Source organism: Protomyctophum parallelum (assembly GCF_964188405.1).
Source record: "Protomyctophum parallelum genome assembly, chromosome: 13".
Classification (NCBI taxonomy): domain Eukaryota; kingdom Metazoa; phylum Chordata; class Actinopteri; order Myctophiformes; family Myctophidae; genus Protomyctophum; species Protomyctophum parallelum.
In genome coordinates this window covers 37,955,831-37,979,304 of record NC_139708.1, presented here as the reverse complement: position 1 = coordinate 37,979,304, position 23,474 = coordinate 37,955,831, and the positions used below count along the sequence as shown (strand labels likewise).

The following is a 23,474-nucleotide window of genomic DNA, read 5'->3' as shown; positions in this document are numbered from 1 at the left end:
TTTACTCAACGTTATTTCAGCTCCGGTGGTCAGCTCACCACCGGAGCGGTGGTCACCTCACCACCGAAAATCCAGACTATGAATAGGCCTTTAGAGTACGGCGTCACCTCTGGTGACGGGGAGTTTGTCTTCATGGGGTCAGTGCGCTTCGGTGAGGAGCAATGTTGCCTTATACACCAGATAAAAATAAGAAACAACTTTAAGGAATTAAGGAAAATAAAGAAGGTATTAATGCTAATGCTTTGTTTGTTTTCACCACCAATGCTGCTTGGCTTACTGGTATACTTGATAATGATTTGCTTTGAGAAATTATCAAACAATAACATGTAATATAGAAAGACGAGAACGTACAGGCATAATTATGAACTTGTAGCCCTACTTTAAAGGCGCAGTGAAACGGAAATGGTGAACAACATGAAAATGGTGTTTCAACATGAAACACCGGTCTGAAGTTTCTGAACCAATCAGAGCGTCGCATCCCTTCAGGCGATGGGACGGTAGCTAGGGACGGTAGCTATGCTAGGCGCAACAGCGTGGTGTTGTTTGTTTATAAATCATATGGTCGGCCAGCACAACCAGTTTACTGTTATGTGGCTTATTTCTTCCATATAATGTTTTCAGATACATATTCTAGCGTGATGATTAAGTTGAAAGCGAGTAATACACTGTCTGGATGTTATCTGGAATGGAAATAAAAACGGAGTATTCTGTAATCAGTATAGCAGCTGTGATGGACGGACGCGCAAATATGGGAAATTAAACGGGTGAGCTTCATTGTTATTGGCTTTTATCGATGTGTATCTCTACACGTCATCACACAGCACGTTTTCGTTTTAATAAATAAATAATGCAATCGTTTTTATGGACCTTTGATATAAAAACACACAGAAATGAGAATTTTCAATTTTCTTTGGCATCCATTGTTAGGTATGCCCATATGATGACCACGGATATGGTCTAAAAGTGTGAAAAACGTCTTTTTCATTTCACTGCACCTTTAAGACTGGTTTGGTTTCAGTCAAATGGACTACCCTTCATTAAAGGACATAAAATTCAACTTATTCAATTTCTTTTGTGTTTTTGGGGCTCCCAAATGTGTTTTCTATCACCACAAATAACCAATCAGGCTTTCATATCATATCAGGTGCTTTAATGGAAATTGCTCTCAGGAACAGCTCAACTGATTTTGTCCTCATCGTGATGTCATCAATGTCACTTTGTATAGTTCCTCCTCTTCTTCACTCTTCAAAATGCAATTGCATTTCCACTTTGTTCCCATGCTCCCAGCTTGTTGACTGTCCAAGCTGGCATGGAATGGAAACACGGTTTTATCTAGCATCAGTATTATAATGACTCAAATATTAAATAATCTGCATATCAACCACCTCAGGACATTGTGGTACTGCAGCTAAAACTGCACTACACAAGCAATGAGTACTATTACAACAGCTTTTTAACACATATTTCAACCAAAGCAAATTAATTACCCAATACCTTTCAACTAAAAGTGCCATTTAATGTTTTATGCATATTTTGATCACAATAATATCGTTAATAATTTTAATGCGGTTATAGGGTTAGGTTAGGTTATGAGTAGGTTGTTGGTCTACCAGCTCAGTGGCCTTGTGGTTAGAGTGTCCGCCCTGAGACTGGGAGGTATACCAAAGACTCTAAAAATGGGACCCAGTGCCTACCTGCTTGACACTCGGCATCAAGGGTTGGATTGGGGGTGAGTCCCTGCGACATACTAGCGTCATGTCCAGGGGGTGTACTTTCTTGTACATCAAGCTGCCTCACGCTACAGAAACAGGAGATAGGCTCCTGCCCTGTGGGCCTCATGGCTACAGAAACAGGAGATAGGCTCCTGCCCTGTGGGCCTCATGGCTACAGAAACAGGAGATAGGCTCCTGCCCTGTGGGCCTCATGGCTACAGAAACAGGAGATAGGCTCCTGCCCTGTGGGCCTCATGGCTACAGAAACAGGAGATAGGCTCCTGCCCTATGGGCCTCATGGCTACAGAAACAGGAGATAGGCTCCTGCCCTGTGGGCCTCATGGCTACAGAAACAGGAGATAGGCTCCTGCCCCTATGGGCCTCATGGCTACAGAAACAGGAGATGGGCTCCTGCCCTGTGGGCCTCATGGCTACAGAAACAGGAGATAGGCTCCTGCCCCTATGGGCCTCATTGCGAATGCAGTGAGCACTAACTATGAGACCCTGCAGATCATGTCTGTGTGTGTGTCTGTCCCGCTGAGACACCACCCGCCCGCCACCAGAGGGGGCAGCTGTAGCACACACACACACACACACACACACACACACACACACACAGTAGAAAACTTAAAAAAATTACTAACTAAAAAGAAAAAAAAAGTACGTAATTTATTCTAATTGTTGTTATTGCAATTTACGAGCTGCGTTCGCTTCCCTGCGTTTGCGCGTCTTACTTGTGGCTACAGAAACAGGAGATAGGCTCCTGCCCTGTGGGCCTCATGGCTACAGAAACAGGAGATAGGCTCCTTCCCTGTGGGCCTCATGGCTACAGAAACAGGAGATAGGCTCCTGCCCTATGGGCCTCATGGCTACAGAAACAGGAGATAGGCTCCTGCCCTGTGGGCCTCATGGCTACAGAAACAGGAGATAGGCTCCTGCCCTATGGGCCTCATGGCTACAGAAACAGGAGATAGGCTCCTGCCCTGTGGGCCTCATGGCTACAGAAACAGGAGATAGGCTCCTGCCCCTATGGGCCTCATGGCTACAGAAACAGGAGATAGGCTCCTGCCCCTGTGGGCCTCATGGCTACAGAAACAGGAGATAGGCTCCTTCCTGCCCTATGGGCCTCATGGCTACAGAAACAGGAGATAGGCTCCTGCCCCTATGGGCCTCATGGCTACAGAAACAGGAGATAGGCTCCTGCCCCTGTGGGCCTCATGGCTACAGAAACAGGAGATAGGCTCCTGCCCCTATGGGCCTCATGGCTACAGAAACAGGAGATAGGCTCCTGCCCCTATGGGCCTCATGGCTACAGAAACAGGAGATAGGCTCCTGCCCTGTGGGCCTCATGGCTACAGAAACAGGAGATAGGCTCCTGCCCCTATGGGCCTCATGGCTACAGAAACAGGAGATAGGCTCCTGCCCTGTGGGCCCCATGGCTACAGAAACAGGAGATAGGCTCCTGCCCTATGGGCCTCATGGCTACAGAAACAGGAGATAGGCTCCTGCCCCTATGGGCCTCATGGCTACAGAAACAGGAGATAGGCTCCTGCCCTGTGGGCCTCATGGCTACAGAAACAGGAGATAGGCTCCTGCCCTGTGGGCCTCATGGCTACAGAAACAGGAGATAGGCTCCTGCCCTGTGGGCCTCATGGCTCGGCAAGGCTACTTACTATAGGTTGTCGGTCTAACGGCGACACTGGCCCCTCCGGCACTGCAGGGACCTTGTTTCTAGTTGTCTGAGGCGGCGAGGCACGGAGCATCACTGTGGGAGCGCTGGTGAAAAAGCCATTACAAGGACCGGGGGCCTTGTAATGGGGCCCATGTAGCTGAGAGACCGAGGCCTCCAGCACCGTGCATTGCCTGCATGCAGTGCAGTGGGGAGAGAGGCTTCTTTTTTTATTTTTTTAGAGGGCAGGGCCTTTGTTTGTTCCGTCGCCCACCCAGCATCCTGGGAGAGACTAACAATAAGGACCTGGTCTCTGTCTTGTAGTGAGTCTGTGTTGTAGTGAGTCTTTGTGATTCTTCTTTCCACACAAAAATGCTCTTCTCTGCTCTCTGCTGGTTTTTGTCGGCCTCTGAAGTGCCTCGGAATATTATAGGAGGGAATCATGTGTGCTTGTGCTAAAAAAAAAGGAATTCTAAAATATCACATTTGCTGTGTTGACAAACTTGCTTTATACCCTTTATATGCTGGAACTCCTACTGAGTGGCGAAAAACTATACTTTCTGGCCTTGACGGCCCATACAAAGGTCTATCTGAACGGACCCGGTATTAAATTCACTTTGCCGCTCACTTTATATTTATATATATTTTTAAACATGTGTGTGTTTGTTTTTCTTTACTACTAATATATTTACAGTGAGCACATCTTAAAACTGACTGAACTCTTACGGTGCCTCTCTTGTTTTTCTTCTTCCACCATTGTTCCGTTTTTCCTTTGCCACAATCGGCCCAAAGAACCATCCATGTTCTTCTGGGAAATGCTCATTCACTTTCAGCCATTCATCAAACTGATCATATTTATTATGTAGGGCTGGTGGCTGGTCCTCCCTATTGTATTGTGGCTGGTAGCGAGGGAACGTTTCAAGACAACATGCAGCAAAAAGAGAGTTATCTGTTAATAAATTGGACACGACTCTCGATGTCCTTCAGTGAACGAGCATGTGACATTCTAATCTCATTTCCCCAGCCTTGCCAGAACAGCACATTGTGCATGAAAAGATCTAGTAGTTTGATTGACTTCATTCGATTTCATATATGTATATTGTATAGTGGGGGTGGAGGGGGAGGGAGCAGGGGGGGCAACTGGAAAGGAGAATGAAAACGCAATCCCTCTGTGGTGCAGATCGTTATTATTGTAAAACAAATACTGAAAAATTAAAATACAATTATTTCCAAAAAAACTTCAACCAATTAGGCTTTGCCTTTCTTCCACTTTCAAACAATTTGAAAATAGCAAGAATAGCTGATCCACTGCTCACATTGTATATCGGCTATTTTCGAGGTTATAACATTCACGAAGGACTTGGGATACTAGAACATTTATGGAATTTAAGAACCTAAATTATTACAAAAGTATAGAGTGATTCAGCTCATTCTCAGTCAACACGGCATAAATATGCTGTCGTATGACATTAAATCGGGATGGAATTATTCATAATTACTTACACTGATTGTTTTGGAGCTGAATTGAGCTGCATGAGGTTCCTCCTATGCACTCATCTGTGTTCCTATTGATAGACACTATATGGTTAAGGGTTCAATGGAAATGACCCCTGGGCCCATCGTGTCCCATATGATAATACTCTATGTAAGCTCAGATTTATCTGGAGAATAGGATTTAAATGTAATTACTTGAGTCTTTTCTTTCTAAATGGCATCTTAGGGTATCTGCTCGACCACAAAATGACATACAAATCGTTGCAGTCGGGTGTAAAGATTATACTGCATGTCCAAAGCTTACACTGCATGTCCAAAGCTTACACTGCATGTCCAAAGCTTACACTGCATGTCCAAAGCTTACACTGCATGTCCAAAGCTTACACTGCATGTTCAAAGCTTACTACACTGCATGTCCAAAGCTTACACTGCATGTCCAAAGCTTACACTGCATGTCCAAAGCTTACACTGTATGTCCAAAGTAATTCCTTAAAAAGAAAAGAGTGAAAATAGCCCTATATCTGCCATTTTCACTATTTGTGTGCGACACTCTTGTATGATGCAGTAGGGCCCGGAAAAAAACATTAAAAGATATGGCGATACAAAGTTTCTGCTTGACGGAAACAATATGTGCTTAAGGTCATGGGTTTTCAAAGTGGAAAGGAGAGAAAAAAATCTAAATTGAATAGATCAGCCAGATGATATCTTACGTTGTCCATTTAATACCCTAAATAAACAACAGTCCATAGACTTGGCTGGCAAAGAATTACATCATAACTACCCTAAAGAAACATTAAAGTCCATAGACTGTTTTTAATTTGGCTCTAACAAATATTAAAAGTCCATAGACTTTGCTGCCTCAAGACATCATTTTGGAAAGCCATGCATTGGAGGGGCTATAGCGCCCCTCAAAAAATAAAAGATCACACCCGTGTGAAGTGAGGGGCGCTAATATATTAGAGTCTTAACTCATGTTGCTATGATTAGGTGATGTAATGGTGATGTAAAACAAATGGTGTCAAAACAAACAATTCTCTTTATTGTTAATGGCATTTAATGTTTGTGTTGTATTTGTTACAACAAACATTGAACCTGTATATAGGAGGGGCCCTCAAAAACACAAGCCCACAAAGGGTGGCAGCAGGCAGTGCATTAGGTTACTTATGAGCTTGTAGATCAGCTATTCTTAATCCATTTTGCAGTGCTGGGGCCACCACAGGCCAGAGGCTAAATGTGTATTTGGAGGTCCTTCCATGGCATTGACAAGTTTGGGAGGCCCGGCCTGGTCTAAACAGCGTCTTATGTTAATAGTATAGCTGCGTTGCCATAAAATGACCAGGCCCGGCCTGGTCTAAACAGCGTCTTATGTTAATAGTATAGCTGCGTTGCCATAAAATGACACACAAATGTGCCTTAGAATAGCCAAAGCAAGGAGTAGAGGGACTCTGCCTTTTCTTCTGAGCTCTGTGGAGTTCCCTGCAGTTTGAATAGACGGATGTGGGGCCCTTGAGAGGCCTCGGGGGTCCCTCCCCCATCAGCCCCCTCCCAGAAGAGGGGGAACAATTAATTGACTTTTAAAGCAACTGCTTTTCTTTTTTAGGGGTAGATCCCCCCCCCCCCACACACACACCCCCCACCGCCCTTCCCTCTGGCTGAGCGGGGACTCACAAATTGGTGTGTTGAACTTTTTTATTGGGACTAAATGGCTGCCAATGAAAGTGTAAATGACCTGGTGGGTGAATGGCCCCTCCACAATGACCCCCATGGTGACAAGGCCTCCGGCAGACACAATGAATATTGTCACGGCTGCTGTTCGTCCAGCAACCTTCAGGCCTCATCAATTCACCCAGCACAATGTTCCACCATGTGCAGCACAGTCCCTCCCCCCTTATCTCTCTCATTATACTACCTACTACAGTATTATTACAATAATATTGTAATAAGATATTATCTGTTGTCATAATACCCATTAGTCCGATATATAGGCTACGTGGCCGGTTAAGGCTAACCCGTGGCTTCAACATATGTGGCCGGTTAAGACCGTATGACGTGTGGAAACGTCATAGCTAGTGTTAGCCATGGTTCATGACTCTCGTATTCATACGAGAGTCATGAAGAAACTTCACCCTGTTTTTTGCGCTCGCTGCATTTACAAGATTTCCGTATATATAAACATTCAGATTTCAAATATAAAGTACTCACAATTTGTCCCACGGGTGTTAGTTAGTTGCAGCTCCAGCGATTAGAATTTCTGCATCCCGCGTTGTTTAATAAAAAGCATTTTTATCCGAGGTGTTATTTTGCCATTGGCTTTCAACTACGCGCCCCTATCGGTCGGGAGGAGGGTGGCACTCGGTGTGTTCGATATAGGTACGCTGACCGCCCTGCCAATACAGACTAATAGGCGAGTGCGCTCCCGGTGTGCAACTGTGGATTTCCCAAACGAACCCCGTTTGAAAAAAGTAGCCGGGGAGCTCGGACAAAAATGCTTTTTATTAAACAACACGGGACGCAGCAATTCTAATCGCTGGCGCTGCTACTAACTAACACCCGTGGGACACTTTGTGAGTACTTTATATTTGAAATCTGAATGTTTATATATACGGAAATCTTGTAAATGCAGCGAGCGCAAAAAACAGGGCAAAGTTTCTGCATGACTGTCATGATAATCATCATGGCAGTCATGTTCCAGGGCTAAGCTAGTGTACACACGTCCACGTTTCAGAATCAAATCAGGGGGTTGACCTATCCTTCTGCAATGCACTCCTTGCTTTTCACGCATGTGCGGTCCCGTTCACTTCCCTGTTTAGCAAGAAAGAAAGGCTCGCCACGGCCCACGCGTGACCTCTAGGGGGAGCTCTCCTCTCCGTGCTTTTGACCAGATGGCTATACTTCTGTCTTCATTTTCAAACAAGAGCTATTTTAAATGTTTTGTACAGTAACAACTAAAGTCTCTTTAATGTTTATGTTGTACTATTACTACAAAACAATTTAAAGTAAAGTGATTTAAGTATTTTAAGATCATTAAAGCTGGGCTGTTGCCCTGTGAGTCCAATGCATTTCTGCCTATACTTCCGGTCCAGGACTTGTCCCAGTTGGTTGTCCCCCATGCTCAATAGAAGTCTATGTAGGAGAGCCACCATTGGACTGAAGCCCCATGAAGTGAACACCGCTTGCGTAACTCTGTCTATATCTAAGGCTCTGCGCATGATGGGAACTCCAGCAGCCTCTCGTGGGGGAACCCTCCAGGAGGGAGGCCGGCCGGGGCGGGAGGAGGGCCAGCGCCCGCGGAGCCCGGAGCCCCTCGTCCAGGAGGGAGGCCGGCCGGGGCGGGAGGAGGGCCAGCGCCCGCGGAGCCCGGAGCCCCTCGTCCAGGAGGGAGGCCGGGGCGGGAGGAGGGCCAGCGCCCGCGGAGCCCGGAGCCCCTCGCACGGCCGCCTGGCTGGGGGAGTTGGCCCCTGGGAGTAATTGGTTTATCCCACTGCGTTCCCATGTGGGCCAACCGCTGTGTGGAGGCCCAGGGGTACAATATGGACCCAGCATGATCCCCTGCACCGCCGCCACTGCTGGGTCCATGGCTTTCACAGAGGCCTGCGTGGGCCCGGGCCGGGGGGGTATATATATACCCCGAAGAGCACAAAGCCAAAAACAGATCATGGCTGCGTTGGGGGGGGCGTTGAAAAGGTTTGCCATTTTGGTCTGCTTTCTTTTTTGGTGCAGGGTCAGTCTTTGTTGGTGAAAATCTGCTTTTGATAATTGAATTATGGCTAAATGTGATTTTAGTTTGGTGGATTCATAGGGTAATGAGATGATCACTTCTATAGTTGTCACCGCCAGTGTTGGAAAAAGTACTCAATTGTTTTACTTAAGTAAAAGTACCAATACTGCAATTTAGAACTACTCCTTTACAAGTAAAAGTACGGAATTGAAAATGTACTTGAGTAAAAGTGCAAAAGTATCGGCATCAAAATGTACTTAAAGTACTAAAAGTAAAAGTACTCATATTGCAGAATGTCCCACTTCACAAGTTCAAAATTTGTACAAAGTCTATTGAAAATAGCCGCGACGCATTGTGAGCTTGTAAATGTATTGGGTTGAAGTGGTTAATGTATGTTTTCTAATCAAAATTAAAATCGCCAAAGTAACTATAGTAACTAAAGTTTTCAAATAATTGTAGTGGAGTAAAAGTACAAATGTTGGCTCTGAGATGTAGTGGAGTAGAAGTAAAAGTACTGGAAATTAGAAATACTCAAGTAAAGCACAAATGCTTCAAAATTGTACTTAAGTACAGTACTTAAGTAAAAGTACTTATTTACTTTCCACCACTGGTCACCGCACGGGGACGGGTCTGTTTGTTTAGGTTTGCTCTTTTTTTCCTCTTTGTGAAATGGGACATTCTGCAACATGAGTACTTTTACTTTTAGTACTTAAAGTACATTTTCAATTCCCTACTTTAGAAATACCCCCAGTATGTGAAAAATCAACATACTGGGAAATCCGGAACTGAAACTATGGGAGCGTTTGCTTTTTGTGTCAATGGACTAGGGATGGAGCTCGATAATCGATAACCCGATAACAAGCTCATTGAGTACCCGTTATCAATGAGCTTTGGGCTTATCAAGCCCCTGGAAAACCATTTCTTATCATACACGCTCTCAATAATATTTGATGCTTGAGACCGTACATGCCTCCACTACATCTGGAAAGTCTGCCTTCAAGTGCGCTGCTGCCCCACACAACACCTTACAGACTTCACTAAAATACAGCTCCCTTCCTTCTCTATATCGCTTTCAACTTGACATATCAACGCTGGTAAATATCAACTGTATCTGTTTTAATTTAGCACTATGCAATGTTCCCTTATTATTACCAGTAATTTTATGTTTTGTCCCCCCCCCCCACACACACTGTACATTGTGTTGTAATCTCGGCACCACTGAAAATAAAGGTTGAAATTAAATGAAATGTTATCGAGCATAGCAGCCCATGATGTCATGTTTAAACAATCAAGACAAGAGGCGATGAAGAAATTAATGTAATCATCCACGCTGGCACAAACATGTCGGTCTAAGGGGAGTCCTTAACCAGGATATACCCTGCATGAGGGCAGTCCGGGTGAACACAGCCAAACACCACAATGTCTAGTATGCCCAGTATGGCCATATTGGCCATATTCCCACGTCCTGATAACGGTTGAATTTGTATATTTCATACCGGGATAACGGACGATTCCGCTGATTTGTCACACGCGTTACCGCTGTGAAATCTGTTCTCCACATTTGACTCATCTCTTGGAGCGGTGAGCCGCAGCTCGGGAATCATTCGATTGGTTGTTTTGACCCCCCCAATCCAACCCTTTGATTCAGAGTGCCAAGCAGGGAGGCATTGGGTCCCATTTTTACAGTCTTTGGTATGACCTGGGCCGACCTCCCAGTTTCAGGGCGGACACTCTAACCACAAGGCCACTGTCTGATGAGGCTATATCTTCTTATTTCTTCTCTGGATTCCTGCCTCAAAGCAGACCAGAGGCAGGAAACTGTCGTTCCCTGATGTCATCGCTAGGGACACATGATGTCATCGCTAGTAGGGACACATGCATCAGTAGGCAGGAACTGGGGATGGCAATGAAGGACCGGAAAGTCTGGCGTGGTATTGTGATCTCGACCGTGGTCGAAACATGATGATGATGATGATGTGTTTTGGGTTTTATAATTAATTTGTAGGCTACACATTAGATTTAAATTAATTTTGACCGTGTCTATTGATTCATGTTTGTCTCATAATTTGTAGGCCTACTGTGTTTTATATTTACAAATGTGTAATGTTTAAGTCTTGCGGTGATGCGAGGTAGGCCTACTTTGTAATTGTGTTTTAAAGGTTGTTGTATATAGGTCAAAAACTATGTTAGGATGAACTGAGATAAGTTTGGTACAGCTGATAAAAATTGTTTATTGTTTAGAGTTTTTTCCTTAAAAAAAAAAGCATCCATTAGTTTTTGAATTGCCTTCTGTGGTGCTTGCTTGTTTTGTTTGGTTCTTTCTAAGATGTAACTATGACAGATGACGAAGCAATAGGCTCTCGCCATTTTGGAAGTAACTGTTCCGGGCCTCTTCCGACTTGGTGTTAGCAATGATATACTAATTAAATCTGTTCCATTCTGGTATCATAATGATATGCTAATTAAATCTGTTCCATTCTGGTATCATAATGATATGCTAATTAAATCTGTTCCATTCTGGTCAAACAGAGTGCACGTTGTTGACTGGAAACACGATCTGCTACACCAGTGGGTCTCTCAAAAGTGTCCCCTGTACGGGTGTGTAGCCTAACTCTGAGTGTGAGAGTGTACAAATGGAACCAAATGGACCCGTGAGGTTCCATTTGGTTCCATGTGTACACTCTCAGAGTTCTGGGGGTCCTCACAGGCATTTCATTTCTCCTTTGAAACAAATCATATACATTTATTTGGGGGTTCCAAGCGGTACTTGACATGAAAATGTTTGAGAACCACTGGTTTAAACAAATTAAACAACATTAGACAACAAGCCCACATAAGAAACCACTAGAAAAAATATATAACTAGAAAAAGTGCCCTTCTGGGCACAGGTCTCCACCAGGATAGGAATGTAGGACATTGCAGCTTGCCTTCATCTGGTGGTTGGATAAAAGGGCAACAAAAGTAAAAAATCTGAAAGACCGGTTTCGTTGAATGGCTCTAGAGAGACTGTGTAGCCTACCAATTTGCGTGCTGTTTGGACAAAATCTGTAGGTGTACTGTGCAAAAACTTTTTTTGCACAAAGCGGCCTCCTGGTGGCGCTATAACAGGCCGTTCTGGAAAGTTTGGGGCAGAGGTTCATCGTTGGCATCCAGGGAGTGTGTGTGCAAAATTTGGCATCAACCGGGTTAACGGTGGCCGAGATTAGCTGCTCACGGACACACACACGGACACACACACACACACACACACACACACACACACACACACACACACACACACACACACACACACACACACACACACGGACGGACGGACGGACGGACGGACGGAGTGCAAAACATACTCTCCCCCCATGCCTTCGGCCTGGTGGAGACAATAAAACAATAAAAGCCCAAAGCTAGTGGACATGGCTGGCAACACTTTTGAAGGGAGCTGGTAGCTCATTGGTGATTTGGTGCCATCGTGTGGTGGTTTGTGGTAACATATCCTTTCTTTCCTTGCTGCCTGCGTGGACTCCTGGACTCAGCTTCAATTACTTTCTGCTGCCTATTTTGATTTAATTTGTTTAACCATACAAAAATAAGATGGCAAAAACATACACAAATACACATGTGTTTTAGGGGCTCCCATATGTGTTATCTATCCCCACAAATAACCAATTTTGAACAATCAGGCTTTCATATCATATGGGTGCTTTAATGGAATTAAGGAACAGCTCAACTGATTTTGTCCTCATCGTGATGTCATCAATGCCACCCTACTTTGTATAATTCCTCCTCTTCTTCAGTCTTCAGTTCCAAATGTGCATTTCCACTTTGTTTACAATGTCCGCCATTGTTGATTTTCCAAACGGGCATGGAATGAAACAAGCCTTGTTTTATCTAGCATCAGTATTATAATGACTCAAATATTAAAAAATCTGCATATCAGCACCCCCACCACCTCAGGACATTGTGGTATTGCAGCTAAAACTGCATTCAAAGTCCAGAAAGAAATGACTGGTTCTATCAGAGTGGTGATTGAGGCTCAAACCATTAGAAATAAGTTTGAGGGACATAGACAATATGACATTAAATATAAAAACCGTTTTAAAATGTTTTTTAAAACTGTTTTAAAACCAATTTTTTTTGACCGGGGAGTCATATTTTGACAGCAGAAACTGCCTGTCATAATTTCACCCCCTCCCTATCTAAAGATTGGACAGTATTAAGATGTTGATATTGATTTGTTTCCATCTTTAGGGCCCTGGAAAGCACTAGTGTAACACAAAGTGTTTTTTGACCGGGGAATCATATGTTGACAGCAGAAACTGCCTGTCATAATTTCACCCCCTCCGTATCTAAGCATTGGACAGCATTGGACAGTATTAGGATATTCATTTTGTTTTCATCCTTAAGGTCATTAACACACTGGCGAATTGGCGACGCGATATATTCGTGCGAATAATTCGCATTTAAAAAAAAACAATTGAAGTCCATGCAAGCTTCCACATCAGTGGCGAATGTGCGAAAATGCGACCGTTTTCGCTCTTTATTTGTTCGCTCTGGTGTCGTATTTTGCAGAGATTCGCAGGCGAACTGCAACATGCAATATTTCGCATTTTCAGATGGCTTATTCGCATTGCGTCGCTAATTCGCCAGCTAGTGTGTAATGACCTTTAGGGCCTCTATGCAGTTTTCGGGAGGGGGGGGGAGCAGTCTGTTTGGGGGGGTTCCCGACGGCTGCGCGTCGCTTCCTCCTCTGACAGAGGGGAAGCGAGTAAGCGACGCCGTCAGAAGCCCCCTTGCTCAGGAAGGCCCCCTCACTCAGACGGACCAAGTTGCGACAATAACATACAGCCTACAGTATGTAAAGAGGAATATAAACAAGACCTTGGTGCAAAACTTCATATTTACCCTGCTCTAATGCAACAAAAGTGTGTTCTTACATCCTCCATTTCACGATTCCAGCACTCGTGAGTAAATTAATTTAATTGCTATTATGAAAGTTTTCAGTGACGTTGCACCCACAGGTTGCATTGTCGTCAATAATTAATCTGTCTTTAAAACGTTCTAATATAATAGCAAATTAAAGCACCAAAATGGGTTCCCGCCCCAAAATGCGCTGCACAAACAAGGTGCCCCCTTTTATCACTTGAGCACCTGCCCCTCTAAATGTCTGTGCACGCCACTGCCGAGGCTTGTAAGAACCACAGTTGCAGGCGTGTGTTTGTTTAGTTGTAAAGTGCCTCTGTAGCGTCCAACCAAAGTATCTGTCGTCCACTTTGCACTCTGCTCCTGTATTCTTGCAAAAACAAAATTGCTGCAAGCTCACAACATGGGGGGTTAAAGACAAAATGCTGCCTATAATGCCATGCACAGAAGAGGAACAACAACAGCAGCAGCAGGTTGTTTGAGGAGCAGCTTTTATAACAGATCAAATAATGGATGAGTTTTGTACATATATACAGTAGGTTGCACAGACCCTCCGGTTGTCCATAGGGATGGTACATGTATACTGTAAATGTCACGTGGAGAGTACAGGTTGTTGAGTGTGATCTGGTTGAGTCTCGTTAGCTCTGCGGATGGAGCCGGTCAGTCCTCCAGACTGTCCAGTAGATGTGATCCTCAGACACAGTGATAGCCATGATGCAGTCCTGACTCACAACTACAGAGACACACAAAACCATTATTTTAACAACGCATGAGGAAGTATATTGTAACGAGTTAACATGCATCTGTAAAGTATGTAACTAAATCATGTTCTCAATGCTTTACTTCTTACTATTTATCTGTATTTAAACCAGACGACCTGGAGAAACAAACTAGAAATTAACAAAAAATAAATGTGTGTGTGTGTGTGTGTGTGTGTGTGTGTGTGTGTGTGTGTGTGTGTGTGTGTGTGCGTGCGTGCGCGTGTGAGCGTGCGTCAGTGTGTGTCAGTGTATTTAAACCAGACGACCTAGAGAAAAAACTAGAAAATAAAGATAAATGTGTGTGTGCGTGCGTGCGCATGTGAGTGCGTATAGTCGTATAGTCTTTTGAATAATATTCCATTTAGTTTAAGAAACATTTTAGTCACCGATAATCTTTTAGTTTAGTTAGTCTAGTTTTAGTTGACTAAATATCATATAATTTTTGTCGACTAAATCAACTGTAGATGTAGTCGTACATGTATTTTGGCAGGCCTTGATGGTGTCGTAATGCCTGATTTGAGACTTGGTTGCATGCTGAAAATTGGTGATCTACAAGCTCACAATGTGGCATGCTGCAACGCGTTGTGATGCGCTGTGAGTTTGTAGATCGGCTATTTTCACCGTGCAACCAAACCGAAAATTACTTTTATTTTAATTCTCTCCTCCACTAGCCCCTCTTGAACATTTTAGTTTAGTTTTTATTTGTTGAAATTGTCAATATATTTAGTAGTTTCAGTCATCATAGCTTAGTTCTTATATTGTTATTATTCAGGAATACTGGTTGAAAAGGTCCATCAGGGAGGCTTCTCTTCCTCGGAAAGTCGGAGTGCATCTCGTGACATTCCTCGGGCGCTCCCTCGCCATCCTCCGCGTCGAGCGGTTCGCCGCTGCTGTCCTTTAGATTCAGAAGGTGCGGAGAGTTGGAGAAACGCTTTCCATGGACGCCTTTCCTCTTCTCGTGGTTCAAAGAGCTCCGTTCCGCCTTCGGGCCAGGCGGGAAGCTGGCTGCAGCGTCTGACGGCGACCATCCCGGGTCTGAGAAGACCTTTTCCAAAGCGTCGGCCGAGGTCTCGGAGGAGGCCTCAACGCCGGCGAGCAGCCGCTGGTCCAGCAGTCTGACCTGGCGCTGGTAGTAGTATAGTATGGTGTCTGTCTGCTACACCTTTTGACCACTGGGGGCGCCACTGAGTCAATTAATGCATAAATTATGCAAATGAGTAATTAATTTATGCATTCAATTATTTACATTCCTTGAATTCCATACATTCCATAAATCATAAATCATATTATATATATATATATATCATAAATATAATTACCATAGTGTTATTATTAAATAAAGAAGCTAATAATAGTTTTTTTTTTTCATGACAGTGTGTGTGTGTGTGTGTGAATCTGACCCTCCATGCATCACCCTGTGACATGGCCCTGCCTTGCCGGCAACCGGGGCCAGGTGCAGAGATTCCGCATACAGGTGTGAAAAGGAAACAATAGGGCTCTCCATTCCTTTGAACTGACATCTGGCAGTTTTCAAAGGGTGTTGTGTAAACAAGGGTGGGGGCTCTCTCCACTCCTTTCAAGTGCCAGGTGGCTATTGAGAATCCGTTTCAAGTGCCAGGTGGACATCAGAATGTGTTAATTAGATTTTAAAAAACAGGGGTGTTGTGTAAACAAGGGTGGGGGCTCTCTCCACTCCTTTCAAGTGCCAGGTGTCTATTGTAACTTGTAAACCCCCGTCAAAACACAGTCGCTGTGTTAGTATGTGTTAATTAGATTAACACCAGGGGGGTGGGGGTCCTTATCTTTGATGTGGCTTGTATGCATAATACATGAGGGGGACACAGGGATGGGGGGTCCCTTATCATTGAAAGTGGTATGTGACATGTGACAGGTGACAGTTGACAGGTGACAGATGACAGCTGACAGCTGACAACAGCTGATAGTTGATAGGGAAAACACATGGCTTTTGTTATGTTTTAACCCCAGCATTACATTTTCCATGTGCATATATACGTCAGTGTAATGGGATGTACAGTAGGTGTAGTGTAGGCTAGACAGCTAGGGGTGAGTCCATTTTATGTGTTTTCTGCTTATCTATATGTATATGGCTGTATGTATGACTGTCCGTATGGCTGGTTCGGAGGGTACACTCTAGCCAGACTTTTGTTTATTTCTTGGGTAAGTCAAGGATACCCCCACCTAGTGGTCAATTTCTATATATATAATTACACTGCAGTACCAGCTATGCCCTGATGTGATTTTAATGGATCGTGTTTTGTTTTGTGACTGGAGAAGGTAAGTGTGGTCCTAATGTTGGTGGTTAACGTAGGTATTGTATTATTTTGGTGTTTTGTGTTGTGTTTTGTGAATTCTGCAGGTTTCATGTTTGTCCTAATGTTTGTGGTCAACGTAGGACTTGTATTATTTTTGTGTTTTGTGTTGTGTTTTGTGAATTGTGCAGGCTTCATGTGCCCTAATGTTTTGTTCAACGTAGGTCTTGTATTATTTTTGTGTTTTGTGTTGTGTTTTGTGAATTTTGCAGGCTTCATGTGTCCTAATGTTGGTGGTTAACGTAGGTCTTGTATTATTTTGGTGGGTGGGGTGGTGTTTTGTGAATTCTGCAGGCTTCATGTTTTTCCTAATGTTTGTGGTTAAAGTAGGTCTTGTATTATTTTTGTGTTTTGTGTTGTGTTTTGTGAATTGTGCAGGCTTCATGTGTCCTAATGTTGGTGGTTAACGTAGGTCTTGTATTATTTTTGTGTTTTGTGTTGGGTTTTGTGAATTTTGCAGGCTTCATGTTTGTCCTAATGTTTTGTTCAACGTAGATCTTGTATTATTTTTGTGTTTTGTGTTGTGTTTTGTGAATTTTGCAGGCTTCATGTTTGTCTTAATGTTTTGTTCAACGTAGATCTTGTATTATTTTTGTGTTTTGTGTTGTGTTTTGTGAATTTTGCAGGCTTCATGTTTGTCTTAATGTTTTGTTCAACGTAGATCTTGTATTATTTTGGTGTGTTGGGTGGTGTTTTGTGAATTTTACAGGATTCATGTGTCCTAATGTTTTGTTCAACGTAGGTCTTGTATTATTTTTGTGTTTTGTGTTGTGGTTTGTGAATTTTGCAGGCTTCATGCTGTCCTAATGTTGGTGGTTAAAGTAGGTCTTGTATTATTTTTGTGTTTTGTGTTGTGTTTTGTGAATTGTGCAGGCTTCATGTGTCCTAATGTTGGTGGTTAAAGTAGGGCTTGTATTATTTTTGTGTTTTGTGTTGTGTTTTGTGAATTTTGCAGGCTTCATGTTTGTCCTAATGTTTTGTTCAACGTAGATCTTGTATTATTTTTGTGTTTTGTGTTGTGTTTTGTGAATTTTGCAGGCTTCATGCTGTCCTAATGTTGGTGGTTAACGTAGGTCTTGTATTATTTTGGTGTGTGGGGTGGTGTTTTGTGAATTCTGCAGGCTTCATGTTTTTCCTAATGTTTGTGGTTAAAGTAGGTCTTGTATTATTTTTGTGTTTTGTGTTGTGTTTTGTGAATTGTGCAGGCTTCATGGGTCCTAATGTTTTGGTCAATGTGGGACTTGTATTATTTTTGGGGTTTTGTGTTGTGTTTTAGAATTTTGCAGGTTTCATGTCGTCCTAATGTTTGTAGTTAACGTAGGTCTTGTATTATTTTCGGTGTTTTGGGTTGTGTTTCTAGAATTTTGTAGGCTTCATGTTTGTCTTAATGTTTTGTTCAACGTAGATCTTGTATTATTTTGGGGTGTTGGGTGGTGTTTTGTGAATTTTACAGGATTCATGTGTCCTAATGTTTTGTTCAACGTAGGTCTTGTATTATTTTTGTGTTTTGTGTTGTGTTTTGTGAATTTTGCAGGCTTCATGCTGTCCTAATGTTGGTGGTTAAAGTAGGTCTTGTATTATTTTTGTGTTTTGTGAATTGTGCAGGCTTCATGTGTCCTAATGTTGGTGGTTAACGTAGGTCTTGTATTATTTTTGTGTTTTGTGTTGTGTTTTGTGAATTTTGCAGGCTTCATGTTTGTCCTAATGTTTTGTTCAACGTAGATCTTGTATTATTTTTGTGTTTTGTGTTGTGTTTGTGAATTTTGCAGGCTTCATGTTTGTCCTAATGTTTTGTTCAACGTAGATCTTGTATTATTTTTGTGTTTTGTGTTGTGTTTTGTGAATTTTGCAGGCTTCATGTTTGTCTTAATGTTTTGTTCAACGTAGATCTTGTATTATTTTGGTGTGTTGGGTGGTGTTTTGTGAATTTTACAGGATTCATGTGTCTTAATGTTTTGTTCAACGTAGATCTTGTATTATTTTGGTGTGTTGGGTGGTGTTTTGTGAATTTTACAGGATTCATGTGTCCTAATGTTTTGTTCAACGTAGGTCTTGTATTATTTTTGTGTTTTGTGTTGTGTTTTGTGAATTTTGCAGGCTTCATGCTGTCCTAATGTTGGTGGTTAAAGTAGGTCTTGTATTATTTTGGTGTTTTGTGTTGTGTTTTGTGAATTTTACAGGTTTCATGCTGTCCTAATGTTGGTGGTTAACGTAGGTCTTGTATTATTTTTGGTGTTTTGTGTTGTGGTTTAGAATGTTGTAGGTTTCATGTTGTCCTAATGTTTTGGTCAATGTGGGACTTGTATTCTTTTTGGGGTTTTGTGTTGTGTTTTAGAATTTTGCAGGTTTCATGTCGTCCTAATGTTTGTAGTTAACGTAGGTCTTGTATTATTTTCGGTGTTTTGGGTGGTGTTTTGTGAATTTTACAGGATTCATGTGTCCTAATGTTTTGTTCAACGTAGGTCTTGTATTATTTTGGTGTTTTGTGTTGTGTTTTAGAATTTTGTAGGTTTCATGTCCTAATGTTTTGGTCAGCATATGTCTTGTATTATTTTTTGGTGTTTTGTGTTTGGGTTTTGTGAATTTTACAGGTTTCATGCTGTCCTAATGTTGGTGGTTAACGTAGGTCTTGTATTATTTTTGGTGTTTTGTGTTGTGGTTTAGAATTTTGTAGGTTTCATGTTGTCCTAATGTTTTGGTCAATGTGGGACTTGTATTATTTTTGGGGTTTTGTGTTGTGTTTTAGAATTTTGTAGGTTTCATGTTGTCCTAATGTTTTGGTCAATGAGGGACTTGTATTATTTTTGTGTTTTTGTGTTGTGTTTTAGAATTTTGCAGGTTTCATGTCGTCCTAATGTTTGTAGTTAACGTAGGTCTTGTATTATTTTCGGTGTATTGGGTTGTGTTTCTAGAATTTTGTAGGTTTCATGTTGTCCTAATGTTTGTGGTCAATGTAGGACTTGTATTATTTTTAGTGTGTTGGGTGATGTTTTGGGAATTTAGCAGGTTTCATGTCGTCCTAATGTTTGTAGTTAACGTAGGTCTTGTATTATTTTGGTGTTTTGGGTGGTGTTTTGTGAATTTTACAGGATTCATGTGTCCTAATGTTTTGTTCAACGTAGGTCTTGTATTATTTTTGGTGTTTTGTGTTGTGTTTTAGAATTTTGTAGGTTTCATGTCCTAATGTTTTGGTCAGCATAGGTCTTGTATTATTTTTTGGTGTTTTGTGTTTGTGTTTTGTGAATTTTACAGGTTTCATGCTGTCCTAATGTTGGTGGTTAACGTAGGTCTTGTATTATGTTTGGTGTTTTGTGTTGTGGTTTAGAATTTTGTAGGTTTCATGTTGTCCTAATGTTTTGGTCAATGTGGGACTTGTATTATTTTTGGGGTTTTGTGTTGTGTTTTAGAATTTTGTAGGTTTCATGTCGTCCTAATGTTTGTAGTTAACGTAGGTCTTGTATTATTTTTGGTGTTTTGTGTTGTGTTTTAGAATTTTGCAGGATTCATGTTGTCCTAATGTTTCTTGGTCAACGTAGGACTTGTATTATTTTTGGTGTTTTGTGTTGTGTTTTAGAATTTTGTAGGTTTCATGTCCTAATGTTTTTGTCAGCATAGGTCTTGTATTATTTTTTGGTGTTTTGTGTTGTGTTTTGTGAATTTTACAGGTTTCATGCTGTCCTAATGTTGGTGGTTAACGTAGGTCTTGTATTATTTTTGGTGTTTTGTGTTGTGGTTTAGAATGTTGTAGGTTTCATGTTGTCCTAATGTTTTGGTCAATGTGGGACTTGTATTATTTTTGGGGTTTTGTGTTGTGTTTTAGAATTTTGCAGGTTTCATGTCGTCCTAATGTTTGTAGTTAACGTAGGTCTTGTATTATTTTCGGTGTTTTGGGTGGTGTTTTGTGAATTTTACAGGATTCATGTGTCCTAATGTTTTGTTCAACGTAGGTCTTGTATTATTTTGGTGTTTTGTGTTGTGTTTTAGAATTTTGTAGGTTTCATGTCCTAATGTTTTGGTCAGCATATGTCTTGTATTATTTTTTGGTGTTTTGTGTTTGTGTTTTGTGAATTTTACAGGTTTCATGCTGTCCTAATGTTGGTGGTTAACGTAGGTCTTGTATTATTTTTGGTGTTTTGTGTTGTGGTTTAGAATTTTGTAGGTTTCATGTTGTCCTAATGTTTTCGGTCAATGTGGGACTTGTATTATTTTTGGGGTTTTGTGTTGTGTTTTAGAATTTTGTAGGTTTCATGTTGTCCTAATGTTTTGGTCAATGAGGGACTTGTATTATTTTTGTGTTTTTGTGTTGTGTTTTAGAATTTTGCAGGTTTCATGTCGTCCTAATGTTTGTAGTTAACGTAGGTCTTGTATTATTTTCGGTGTTTTGGGTTGTGTTTCTAGAATTTTGTAGGTTTCATGTTGTCCTAATGTTTGTGGTCAATGTAGGACTTGTATTATTTTTAGTGTGTTGGGTGATGTTTTGGGAATTTAGCAGGTTTCATGTCGTCCTAATGTTTGTAGTTAACGTAGGTCTTGTATTATTTTCGGTGTTTTGGGTGGTGTTTTGTGAATTTTACAGGATTCATGTGTCCTAATGTTTTGTTCAACGTAGGTCTTGTATTATTTTTGGTGTTTTGTGTTGTGTTTTAGAATTTTGTAGGTTTCATGTCCTAATGTTTTGGTCAGCATAGGTCTTGTATTATTTTTTGGTGTTTTGTGTTTGTGTTTTGTGAATTTTACAGGTTTCATGCTGTCCTAATGTTGGTGGTTAACGTAGGTCTTGTATTATGTTTGGTGTTTTGTGTTGTGGTTTAGAATTTTGTAGGTTTCATGTTGTCCTAATGTTTTGGTCAATGTGGGACTTGTATTATTTTTGGGGTTTTGTGTTGTGTTTTAGAATTTTGTAGGTTTCATGTCGTCCTAATGTTTTGGTCAATGAGGGACTTGTATTATTTTTGTGTTTTTGTGTTGTGTTTTAGAATTTTGCAGGTTTCATGTCGTCCTAATGTTTGTAGTTAATGTAGGTCTTGTATTATTTTCGGTGTTTTGGGTTGTGTTTCTAGAATTTTGTAGGGTTCATGTTGTCCTAATGTTTGTGGTCAACGTAGGACTTGTATTATTTTTGGTATGTTGTGTGATGTTTTGGGAATTTTGCAGGTTTCATGTTGTCATAATGGTTGTGGTTAACGTAGGGTCTTGTATTATTTTGGGGTTTTGTGTTGTGTTTTGTGAATTTACAGGATTCATGCTGTCCTAATGTTTTTGTATAACGTATGTCTTGTATTATTTTGGGGGTATGAGAGAGAATATTATATTAATAATATAATATTCTCTCTCATACCCCCAAAATAATACAAGACATACGTTATACAAAAACATTAGGACAGCATGAATCCTGTAAATTCACAAAACACAACACAAAACCCCAAAATAATACAAGACCCTACGTTAACCACAACCATTATGACAACATGAAACCTGCAAAATTCCCAAAACATCACACAACATACCAAAAATAATACAAGTCCTACGTTGACCACAAACATTAGGACAACATGAACCCTACAAAATTCTAGAAACACAACCCAAAACACCGAAAATAATACAAGACCTACATTAACTACAAACATTAGGACGACATGAAACCTGCAAAATTCTAAAACACAACACAAAAACACAAAAATAATACAAGTCCCTCATTGACCAAAACATTAGGACGACATGAAACCTACAAAATTCTAAAACACAACACAAAACCCCAAAAATAATACAAGTCCCACATTGACCAAAACATTAGGACAACATGAAACCTACAAAATTCTAAACCACAACACAAAACACCAAACATAATACAAGACCTACGTTAACCACCAACATTAGGACAGCATGAAACCTGTAAAATTCACAAAACACAAACACAAAACACCAAAAAATAATACAAGACCTATGCTGACCAAAACATTAGGACATGAAACCTACAAAATTCTAAAACACAACACAAAACACCAAAAATAATACAAGACCTACGTTGAACAAAACATTAGGACACATGAATCCTGTAAAATTCACAAAACACCACCCAAAACACCGAAAATAATACAAGACCTACGTTAACTACAAACATTAGGACGACATGAAACCTGCTAAATTCCCAAAACATCACCCAACACACTAAAAATAATACAAGTCCTACATTGACCACAAACATTAGGACAACATGAAACCTACAAAATTCTAGAAACACAACCCAAAACACCGAAAATAATACAAGACCTACGTTAACTACAAACATTAGGACGACATGAAACCTGCAAAATTCTAAAACACAACACAAAAACACAAAAATAATACAAGTCCCTCATTGACCAAAACATTAGGACAACATGAAACCTACAAAATTCTAAAACACAACACAAAACCCCAAAAATAATACAAGTCCCACATTGACCGAAAACATTAGGACAACATGAAACCTACAAAATTCTAAACCACAACACAAAACACCAAAAATAATACAAGACCTACGTTAACCACCAACATTAGGACAGCATGAAACCTGTAAAATTCACAAAACACAAACACAAAACACCAAAAAATAATACAAGACATATGCTGACCAAAACATTAGGACATGAAACCTACAAAATTCTAAAACACAACACAAAACACCAAAATAATACAAGACCTACGTTGAACAAAACATTAGGACACATGAATCCTGTAAAATTCACAAAACACCACCCAAAACACCGAAAATAATACAAGACCTACGTTAACTACAAACATTAGGACGACATGAAACCTGCAAAATTCTAAAACACAACACAAAACCCCAAAAATAATACAAGTCCCACATTGACCAAAACATTAGGACAACAT

The 23,474-nt window shown here is 41.2% G+C and overlaps 1 protein-coding gene across 1 annotated transcript in view; it reads left to right on the top strand.

The window, feature by feature from the left end:
• The window catches only part of wbp11 (WW domain binding protein 11), a 317,048-nt gene that overhangs the window by 102,726 nt on the left and 190,848 nt on the right, over positions 1–23,474 (top strand). The gene's annotated exons all lie outside the window — the stretch shown is intronic.